We start from the raw sequence: 10,572 nt of genomic DNA on the forward strand, positions 1-10,572 counted from the left end.
GAAAGACTCATCTTCCTGAGTTCAAATCTGGCCTCAGACACTCACTTAACCTGACCGTGGGCAAGCCACCTCATCCTGTTTGCCTCAGTTTCCTCATCTGTAAAATGTACTGGAGAAGGAAATGGCCAACCACTCCGGTATCTTTGCCCAAAAAAGCCCATACGGGGTCACTGAGAGTAAGATACAACAACAACCACCAAAAATACAGTCAGTATGTTCGAGGTAAGATCTGGGCCTTGGCCTTTCTGACTTGACATCCCTCTATCCACTATACCACAATGCCTCGAAATGAATGTACTTACAATGATAATGTCTAATTTCTAGAGATGTTTAAAGTGCTTTCCTCACAACAACCCTGTGAGCCACTGATATTATTATTTCACAGAGGAGGAATCTAAGGCTTCCAGGAGTGAAATTGTTTGTTATTCCCTCATTGTTGGGAAATATCACAGATCACTGAAAAATAGTGCTTCACATGAACAAGACATTGAGGAAAATCAGCCCTATTCACATGGAAATGATTTCTGTTTTTATACTGTTAGTGTATACTTATACTCTGCAGTCTAGCAAGTTGGTTGCCTTAGTTCTCTGGTATGGGTGATGTCTTTTGATTCCCACATAAACTGGATGTAAGGGAGGTAGAGCTCTTCATAGTCAAACTTCGCTCTCTTTTCCAGAGTCATTGAGTCCAGTAACAGCACAAAGGTCAAGATGGCTGACGATGGCCTGGGATGCATTGGATGATAGTGTCTTTGATATATGACCACGCTCTAGGCCTTCCACAGTGCCCGTTGTCAACCGCCTTCATGGCTGTTGGAAGGTTATTCTCCTCTGCCCGTTCTGCCAGGGGAAGACTTTATATGCTTGAGGTAGACACCTCAGGAAGTTTGAGATCCCTCAGTTAGCTCTAACCTGATTTAGCTCATCGGTGGCTGTGAACATGGTATAGCTTCTTGGAGCCACAGTGAGATTTGGGTGAACCAAGTGGACCCCAAAGGTGGAAAGTAGCCCTGATAAGGGCTCACCAAGCCCTCACAGCCCATATGCCCTCCAGGCCTTTGATAAAGGGCAATCAGGGTAGTTCACTGAATATCTGAACTCCGGCTCTAATCAATTCCCCCTCTCCTTCTCTGGGCTGCTCTGACTCAGTACCTTTCATTTTGTGAGCCCTCCTACTGTGGATAGTGAATTTTTGTCTATGAGGAATAATGGCCAGATTCATCCAGGAGTCATTATCTCTAGTGAGATGCTAACATAGTGGGTTAGAAGCTTCTGGAGCCCACAACCACTTATTCCACAGCTCAAGATCTCAGCAGTAAGTATGATAACCTGGTTGGTCAGAACTCCACGCCCCAGGGATGCTGCTGTGTACAAGAAGCTAAGCCCAGGACCAAAATAGTCTCATGTCTGTGGAAAGAACACCGAGAAACTTTTCTAGGCCAAAGTTGGGCTGCCCAGGAAGGAAGCACAATATCGTTAGTGCTATTGTATTCTAAATTAGTCCATTAGCCAGAAAGAAATGTGATCCTTTTTCACAAAACACAAAGTCTGTATTTTTATACTTGAAGACTGAATGACCTCTGATTTTTAGATGGTCATGTCCTTGATGCAAGCACTCTCATTGTACATTGGATGAGTGTGTCAGACTCTTATATGGGGACCTGAGTTTGAATCCTGATTCTGTCCCTTACTATCTGGGTGACCCTGGACAAGTCAAGTGTAGAATCTAAAAATCTACATCATAATAAAGAATGTGCTTGCCAGAAGCCACTCAGCATGACCTAGAAAACATTCTGTCTTTTTCATTTGTTTTCACTTAAAAGCAAGTACAATTTTATGGCCTCTTTGTAAATGACTCCACATCTGGCTTTCCTTTTCACTCACATCATAACAATCAGTACATCTTTATAAACAAACCTTACATTGGCTACATACATTGTCTAATTAGAATGTCAGCTCCTTGAAGGCAGGGATCATCTTGGCTTGTTTGTATTTGTATCCCCAGCCTTAGTCCGGTGCTCTCTTTCCCTCTCCCCTTCCCTCCTCCTTCTTCCCTCCCTCCTTTTCCCCCTGCTTCCCTTCCTCCCTCTGTTTCTATCTCTGTCTCTCCCTCTTTATATATGTGTGTGTGTGTGTGTGTGTGTGTGTGTGTGTGTGTGTGTGTGTGTGTACCTCTGTGAGGCAGGCCCTAAAAGCATATCTCCATTTTATGGAGGAGGTAGCTGAGATCAGAAAGATGACTAGACCTGCCCACTAATCAGTGGTGGGTGGAAAAACACTTGTATTTTCTGTCAAGAGTCCTTTAAAGCGAAGGGAAGGGAACAAGTGGCAGCAGGTCCAGCCAACAGAGAACTGGCCTTGAAGCCAGAAAAACCTGAGTTCTAGTTCAGTGCATGACACATACCGGCATATGGGTTGCACTGGACAAGGGAGGGAGACTCTGAGCCGCAAGGATGGGGCAATCTGCATTAGTAGAGGGAGTTTCCTCATTGGGGAGTTGATGATATAAAGGAAATCACAGATCCTGTCTATATCCATAAGAAAATAATTCCTCGGTTTTTTTTAAAGCCTGTGTTTTCATACTGGAAGAATGACTGGTGATTTTTATCCGGTCATGTCCTTGGTGCAAACGCTCTTGTTGTACATTGGATCCAGTCATTTTCTTCATGCCTGCCCTTGTTGTGACTCATCCACATTTTCATACATTCAAACAGCTCTCGTCTGACTCAGTCCATAATAAGCGAGTCCTTGGCTAGCCATTAGAAAATGGATTTTATTTTTCATAATCCCTGCTGTGAGACAAAGGTTTAAGCCAGTGAGCATAACCTGGCAGCTGGGACTCGGGAGTGGAGTTTCTGGAAGAGAATATATATTTCTCCAAAGAGTGAGAGGATTCATGCTTTCTTTGACTATGTCACAAGGTTATCGTAAGAATCACATGAAAAGAAAATGCATAGTATACCTGAGATACCTATAAAGGTTTACCTTGAGCCTTAGATACCCAAATTGGACTTGGCTTGTTTAGCAAGGGGTGGCTAGATGATACAGTAGATAGAGCGCTGGGCCTGGAGTCTGGAAGACTAGTCTTTCTGAGTTCAAATTTGGTCTCAGACACTTCCTACCTGTGTGACTCTGGGCAAGTCACTTTACTCTGCCTCAGTTTCCCCATCTGTAAAATGAGCTGGAGAAGGAAATGATAAGCTACTTCGGCATCATTGCTGAGAAAATCCCAAATGGGATCACAGAGACTGAACAACAATTACGAAGTATATAGCAAAGTGTACTAGTCTCCCCTCCTTGAAATACAAAACTTCTTTGGTTGAAATTTCAAAAATTATTCAGGTTCCAGTCTGAAAGGAGTTCTCTTGAAAGTTTCTGATGGTCTAGTAGAAGATGAAATTTCAGAAAGAGGTAAGGAAAATTGCTAGTATATTGGGTAGAGTCAGAAGTCCAGTAACTATCGATGCTGCTTTTATTTTCTTGCAAATTAGTAGTAGCTGAAATTAGTCAAGTATGACAAATCTATTAGAAAATATCCCATCAATACAGAATGCAGCATCTTTGCTACTCATTCCTAAGGTGACCTCAGCTCTTGAAGTTCCCTAAGGGTCTGTCTTGGGCCAAAGACTCTTCCCTCTTTCTATTTTCTCTCAATGACTTCATCAGCTGGATTTAACTAGCATCTGTATACTGATGACTCCAAGATATATGTTTATATCTAGCCCCAGTTTCTACCCTGAGCTTTTGTCCCACATTGTTGTTATACATTTCTTCAGTCATGTCTGACTCTTTGGGACCCCATGGACTGTAGCACACAGAGGCCCTTCTCTTCTCCACTATCTCCCAAAGTCTAGCTAAGCTAGTCTTGACTCACTGATTGCCTACTGCACGTTTCAAACCGGATGTCCCAGATATGTCTCAAACCAGATGTCCCAAAGACGTCTCAAATTTGAAATGTCTACGTTAAAATTCACTGCTTTCCCCTGCAAACCATCCTCTCTTTCAAATTATCCTATTTCTGCCAAACATACCCTCATTCTTCCAGTCTCCCAGGTTTGTAACCTCAGCCTTATCCCCAACTTCTCACCCAACATCCAGTTACCCCACATTGACACTTCTACCTCCACAATATCTCTCACATCTGCCCCCTTTTCACTGCCTACAAGCTCCCACCTTAGTTCAGGCCCCCCCCTTTCCTCTTGACTAAATAATCACAATGGCCTAATTTATCTCTCTGTCTCAAGTCTCTCCCTGGTCTAATGCATCCTCCCCATGGATGTTGAAGTGATTTTCTTTAAGTGCAGATCTGACTGTGTCACTGCCCTATTCAATCAACTCCACCGGCTTCCTATTGCCTTTGAGATAAAACACAAACTCCTCTGGTTAGCTTTGAAAGCCCTTTACAATCTGGTCCCAACCTTTTATTGGTTGCTGTCCTTCGTTCTTGAAGAGAACCAAAATGAGATCACTATGTTTAGAGTCAAGTCACGGTGTGTCCGACTGTGGCCTATCAGAACAATACAAGCTCAGATGGCTCTGCTGCAGATCGGACACAAACGGTCCAAATGAACATTCAGGGTGGACTCTCTAACTTTACGTGTCTAGAGTTTCTTCAGAGCTAATTCAATTCTGATTTGCGCTGGCTATCCTCCATGCTTGCAAGTCCCTCCCTTCTTCACCTCCATTTCATAGAATTTCTGTCTTCAAGACAGCTCAAGCCCTACCTTCTTCATAAAGTTTCTCCTGATCCCCTCAACAACCAGGGCCTCCCTCCCAGACTAGCCTGTATTTCAGAACTGCACTCATTTGTACTTATTCACTTTCTCTCTCTGCTGTCTGAACTTATTTGGCATCTGCCCCATTTGAACATAAGTGCCTTAAAAGTAGCCACTGGTTCTTTCATTGCATCTGCATCTCTAGCACCTGGCCCAGTGCCTGGCACATAGATGCTTGCTGATTGGCTGATTGATCTTGGGGTTACAAATTGGGTCTGTGGCCCCTTTGTTGCACACTGCCCAAAGTCTGTAATTTTTCCAGTGACACTTGTTTCGTAGAAAAGAAAGTTACCTCGTAGTTAATTCTTTCCATAACACCAAGTTTATTCACTGCTCCTCTGAGGCTTCTAAACAAGAACAATATGTGTATAGATGTTGTTGTTCTCATTCTGCAACATACCGCTCCCTAATGCTGCCTGCAGCTGTGGCTCAAGGGATTGATGTATAAACAGCCTCTTCCATACTCAGCAGCCAGACATTGGATAGGAACAAGAAAAATTGTGAAACTTTATAATTACCAATATAGGTAAACATGTATTAAAAAAAATCCTCTATGTAATTGAGTTTTCAAAACACTTACTGACCAAGGATACTCGGGAAGTCACTTCATTTCCTCTGAAAGAACAGTTTCACAAAATATTTGTCAAATAAGTCTGCTTTTTTTTTTCTGTAAAATAAACCACGTGGATTACATGGCTCTAGATTGGGAATGAGGAAGGTGATGGTCCCACCTGTAGCGTCTGGGAATCTTAAATCTGCAACTAGAAGAATGGGATGGCCTCAGCTTAGTGACTTAGATAGAATGAAGGGTAGATGGGAAGGAACACTTTGTTATTTGAATCATAAGACTTGCTACTCTAAGCTTTCCTGAGGACCACCAAGGCACACCAAAAGTCTGCTGGGAAAATCCATAAGGACCACCACAGCACACCAAGCCTCTGCTGGGAAAATCCATGAGTGCACAGAAACTCTCCCGTGTGAAGACTGGGAAGGCTTATTTGGTTTAATTCCTCTTTCCAGAGTCAAGCAAGTTTTGCTCAAAGGCAAGAGGGTTGGGTCCTGACATATCCATAGGCCATAGTTGCAGCTTTCCCTTCTTGTTAACCACTCTGTCTAAAAATGGAAAGGATTGGGTATTTACTCTTAATGAAGTCAATCTGTTTTTTGGAGTGTTTCTGCTAGCTTTCCTTTGTGATGGTGTCAGTGCTGACAGAGGCTGTCCCGACCAGACCACACGGGGAGTACTGTATTCAATTTAGAGGGCTACATTTCAGGAAGGTCAGAGACAAATGTTCAGAGGAGGGTGATGGGACTGGAGATCCCATGCAGAGATCTTTTAAGGAAACTGGAGTTTTTAGCTTAGAGAAATGAAAATGTGGGGGACATAATAGCTAACTTCAAATAGTTGAAGGCCTGTTATTGTATATAACAGAAAAAGCCCAGGACTTGGAGTCAGGAAACCCAACTTTGAACACCAGCTTTAATTTTTACTAGCTGTGTGACCTCCGGCAGATGTCTCTCTGAAATAAGTTTCCTCATTTATAAAATGTGGATAATAATACTTGTGTTTTGTTGTTGTTTTGTAGGTTAGTCATTTTTTCGGTTGTGATTAACCTTTTGCGACCTCACTGGGGTTTTCTTGGCAGAGATACTGGAGTGATTTGCCATTTCCTTCTCCAGCTCATTTTACAGATGAGGAAATTGAGGCAGGCAGAATGAAGCGACTCTTCCAGGGTCACACAGCTGGATTGAATTCAGGAAGATGAGTCTTCCTGACTCCAGGCTCCTGGCTCCAGAGCTCTGGCCACTATGGCATCACCTAGTGGCTCTTTGTTTGAACTACCTGTCTCATGGGGCTATTTTGAAGAAATCTGTAAATTTTAATATGTTGAGGGACTTTGATTTCATAGACCTGAGAATTCTCTTTTCTCATGCAGATTACAACCAGTCTACAAGTTAGTAGATAAGCGTTGGAGTAAAGATTCTTAACCTAAGGTTCCCTGGGCCCCTCTGGATATGGCTTTCAGGCAGTCTGTGAACTTGGAAAGGGGAAAAAAAAAATTACATCTTTCATCTCACTAACCTCTAGCCAAAATCTAACATTTTCTTCGATCATTAAAGTAGACAACACATTATTCTGAAAAGGGATTCATAGGCTTCATAAGACTTCTAAAGGAGCTGATGACATAAGAAAGTTTAATCACCCCTGCCTCTGAGAATTGGCTAAGGCTCTGAGATGATAAATGTAATACATCTCAGAGAGCTACATGTAATAAACTTCACAAGCAGTTTTTCAACTTAGATTTTCCTGATTCCAAGTCCTAAGTTCTATCCATTAAACCATGTTGCTACATAAATGTGAAATATTATTATGTCTTCAGGGGAAAGACGGAAGTTTCAGACACTGATTGAAATTTGGTGCAATCAAAGTCTTCCTTATGGTTAGGGACTGAAGGAGCCATGCTTTGTAGGAGGTGTAGTGAGTTTCCCCTCACTGGAGGTTTTTAAACAAAGGTTATGGGATGGTTTGACAGGTATGGCATAGGGAGGATTCTCAGTCAGGTACAGGTTGGTTGACTTTGCCCCTGAGCTTCCTTCCTGCTCCAAGAGTCTGTGATTCTAAGGAACATGTTTCTCTACTTTCTACATGGAGAGAAAGAAGTTTTCTGCCGAATTTTGATTCTCTTTGATCTATTTATCTATACATATCTTTTGCTGCTCCTCAGGCAAGAAATTTCAAAAGATGAATAGGAACAACACAAGCTACAGATGATGTTCCAATTATATTTTGTATAATTTTCTGTCATTTTTTATTACTAGTGCCTTTTATCTTTCCTGATTTATCTCTTCTTCTTTTATTTTATTATCAGATTATTGTTTCATATTTCTTCTTGCTGTCTTTCTCACTACATTCTGCCAGCTCTCTATCCTAAGATTGCCTTTGGATTCTTATTTTTGCTAATATATTAAGGGATAGGGATAGGGATAGGGGATGGATCTTTTATTTCATTGTATAGAACAGAACTTTTTAAAATAAAGCTTTTTACTTTCAAAATATGTACAAGGGGGCAGCTAGGTAGCACGGTAGTTAGAGCACCAGCCCTGAAGTCAGGAGGACCTGAGTTCAAATTTGGTCTCAGACATTTAACACTTCCTAGCTGTGTGACCCTGGGCAAGTCACTTAACCCCAATTGCCTCAGGAAAAAACATATATACATGGATAATTTTCAACATTCACCCTCACAAAATCTTGTTCTAAATAATTTTTCCCTCCTTTTCCTCAACTCCCTCCCCTAGATGGCAAGCAATCCAAAATATGTGAAACATATATAATTATTCTATCCATATTTCCACAATTATCATGCTGCACAAGAAAAATCAAATCAAAAAGGAAAAAAAAATGAGAAAGAAAACAAAATGCAAGCAAACAACAACAGAAAGAGTGAGAATGCTATGTTGTGAACCACACCCAGTTCCCACAGTCCTCTCTTGGGGGTGTAGATGGCTCTCTTCATCACAAGATCATTGGAACTGGCCTGAATCATCTCATTGTTGAAGAGGGCCGAGTCCATCAGAATTGGACATTGCAAAATCTTCTTGTTGCCGTATACAATGATCTCCTGGATCTGCTCATTTCACTCAGCCTCAGTTCACGGAAGTCTCTCTAGATCTCTCTGTGGTCATCCTGCTGGTCATTTCTTACGGAGCAATAATATTCCATCACATTCACATACCACAATTTACCCAGCCATTCTCCAACTGATGGGCATCCATTCATTTTCCAATTTCTTGCCACCACAAAAAGGGCTGCCACAAACACTTTTGTACTCGTGGGTCCCTTTCCCTAGGCCAGAACTTCTTAAACTTTTTCTACTTGCTACCCCTTTTCACCTGAGAAATTTTGATGTGACGCCAGGCATATAGGTATATAAAATAGGTATACAAATTAAATATTTCCTGACAACAAAGCATAATTTTGCAACCCCCACAGTCAGTGAGGAGACCCCATATGCTCCACAATTTAAGAAGCTGGGGTAGAGGAACACTCACATGAGGGAATTTCCTTTGTCAGCATCTTCTCTACCTCTTAGAATCTTTTTTTTATATACTTTTTTATTTACCAGATATATGCATGGGTAATTTTACAGCACTGACAAATTGCCAAACGTTTTGTTCCAATTTTTCCCCTCCTTCCCATCTCCCCCAGATGGCAGGTAGTCCCATACATGTTACATATGTTAAAGTATAAATTAATTACAATATATGTATACATGTCCAAACAGTTATGTTGCTGCACAAGAAGAACCGGACTTTGAAACAGTGCACAATTAGCCTGTGAAGGAAATCTACCTCTTAGAATCTTAAGCCAGAGCACTGAGAAGTTAAGATACTTGGCAAGGTCACAGAGCCAGAATCTGTCTTCTTATTCACTGCACAATGCTGCCTCAAGAAGAAAGATAACAGTAGTTTTCTCCATCTCCATTTCTCCTGCATGTAACTATTGAATGGGGGGGGGCAGGAAACAAGCATTTCTTGCGCCCATCAAACACTTTGCTGCTATTTCTCAAGTCATTGGGAGGTTTGACAATTCAAGTCAACAGGATTAAGTGTTCCAAATGCAGTCTCTGAACAGATGAGAATTTCAGAGCTAGAAGAGATCTTAGAGCTCATCTTGTCCAACCTTCTCATTTTACAGCCATGGAAACTGAGACCCAGAGAGGTGGGTGTCTGAACCGAGACAAACAAGGAGCCAGTTGGTTTAAGTGACCAAAGTGTACTTTGTTTCCTCTCCCTTCCTCTGATGGTAAAGTTGCAGTGAGTTTGTGAAGCCTCAGGGATGAAGAGAGAGAGAAAAATCTGTCCTAGTTAATTCACAAATTCCGGAATAAACTTTGGAAACCAGCAGTAGCTGACTTGTTTGTTATCCGGTCCACAACTTTTTTATAATGGAACAGAGACCTCCCCTCACACCACTTGTGCCTAGGAGTCCTGAGAGAGGGGAGGGCAGATCCAGCCCTCATTGCTGAGGCTTCAAATCAGAAAGAAATTTTCACCCTTCTTTAAGATACTTTCCCATCGCCCAATATTCTCTCTAACTGATGGTGCCGTCATCCTGACCTCCTTGGGCAGTGTCTACCTGGCTGTCTCCTGAGCTATTTCTTAAGAAAGCTACCTCTACATCAGCTCCTCAAATAGAAGGGCCATTTAAATACATGTACCAATAGGGAGTTTTTCTTCCTTTTTAAAAGATCCCAATAGTTATTGCAAGACTTGAATCCATTTTTCCTTTTTCTCAGGTTTCATCAGTCGTCCATCTCTCTTGGAGAAGACCAGCTTGATAGAGGAGACTCAGAACCAGAAAAAGATAACGTTGATGTTCAATTAATTAATTAATTAATTGACTTTCCTAGAGTGTGATTATGATTGACCCTCATATCTCCAGACAGTTTTGGGGCATGGCATTTTGGAGGAGTCCCCTTTTATGACTTGAAGGCCTAGTGGGTAGATAACAACAGCATTCTAAATGCACAGCCTTAATCCCTTTACTGGGCAAAGGGAAACTGGGATGATTCACCCACCAGGGAATAGAAACTTCACTCAGTCTTTTGCTACAGTGGCAACCTGACTGCTACTCCTAGGGCAATCCAAGCCCGTACCACTCCTCCGTGGCAGGCAAGGAAAAACAGATCTCTCCATCCCATTTTACCCATAGGTCCTATCATTTGATTATGACAATATCAAAAAAAAAACAAAAACAACCCATAGTATGTTTGATAAAGAGGTTTAATTTTAAAGT

The sequence above is a fragment of the Sminthopsis crassicaudata genome, chromosome X (genome assembly GCF_048593235.1).
Source record: "Sminthopsis crassicaudata isolate SCR6 chromosome X, ASM4859323v1, whole genome shotgun sequence".
Classification (NCBI taxonomy): domain Eukaryota; kingdom Metazoa; phylum Chordata; class Mammalia; order Dasyuromorphia; family Dasyuridae; genus Sminthopsis; species Sminthopsis crassicaudata.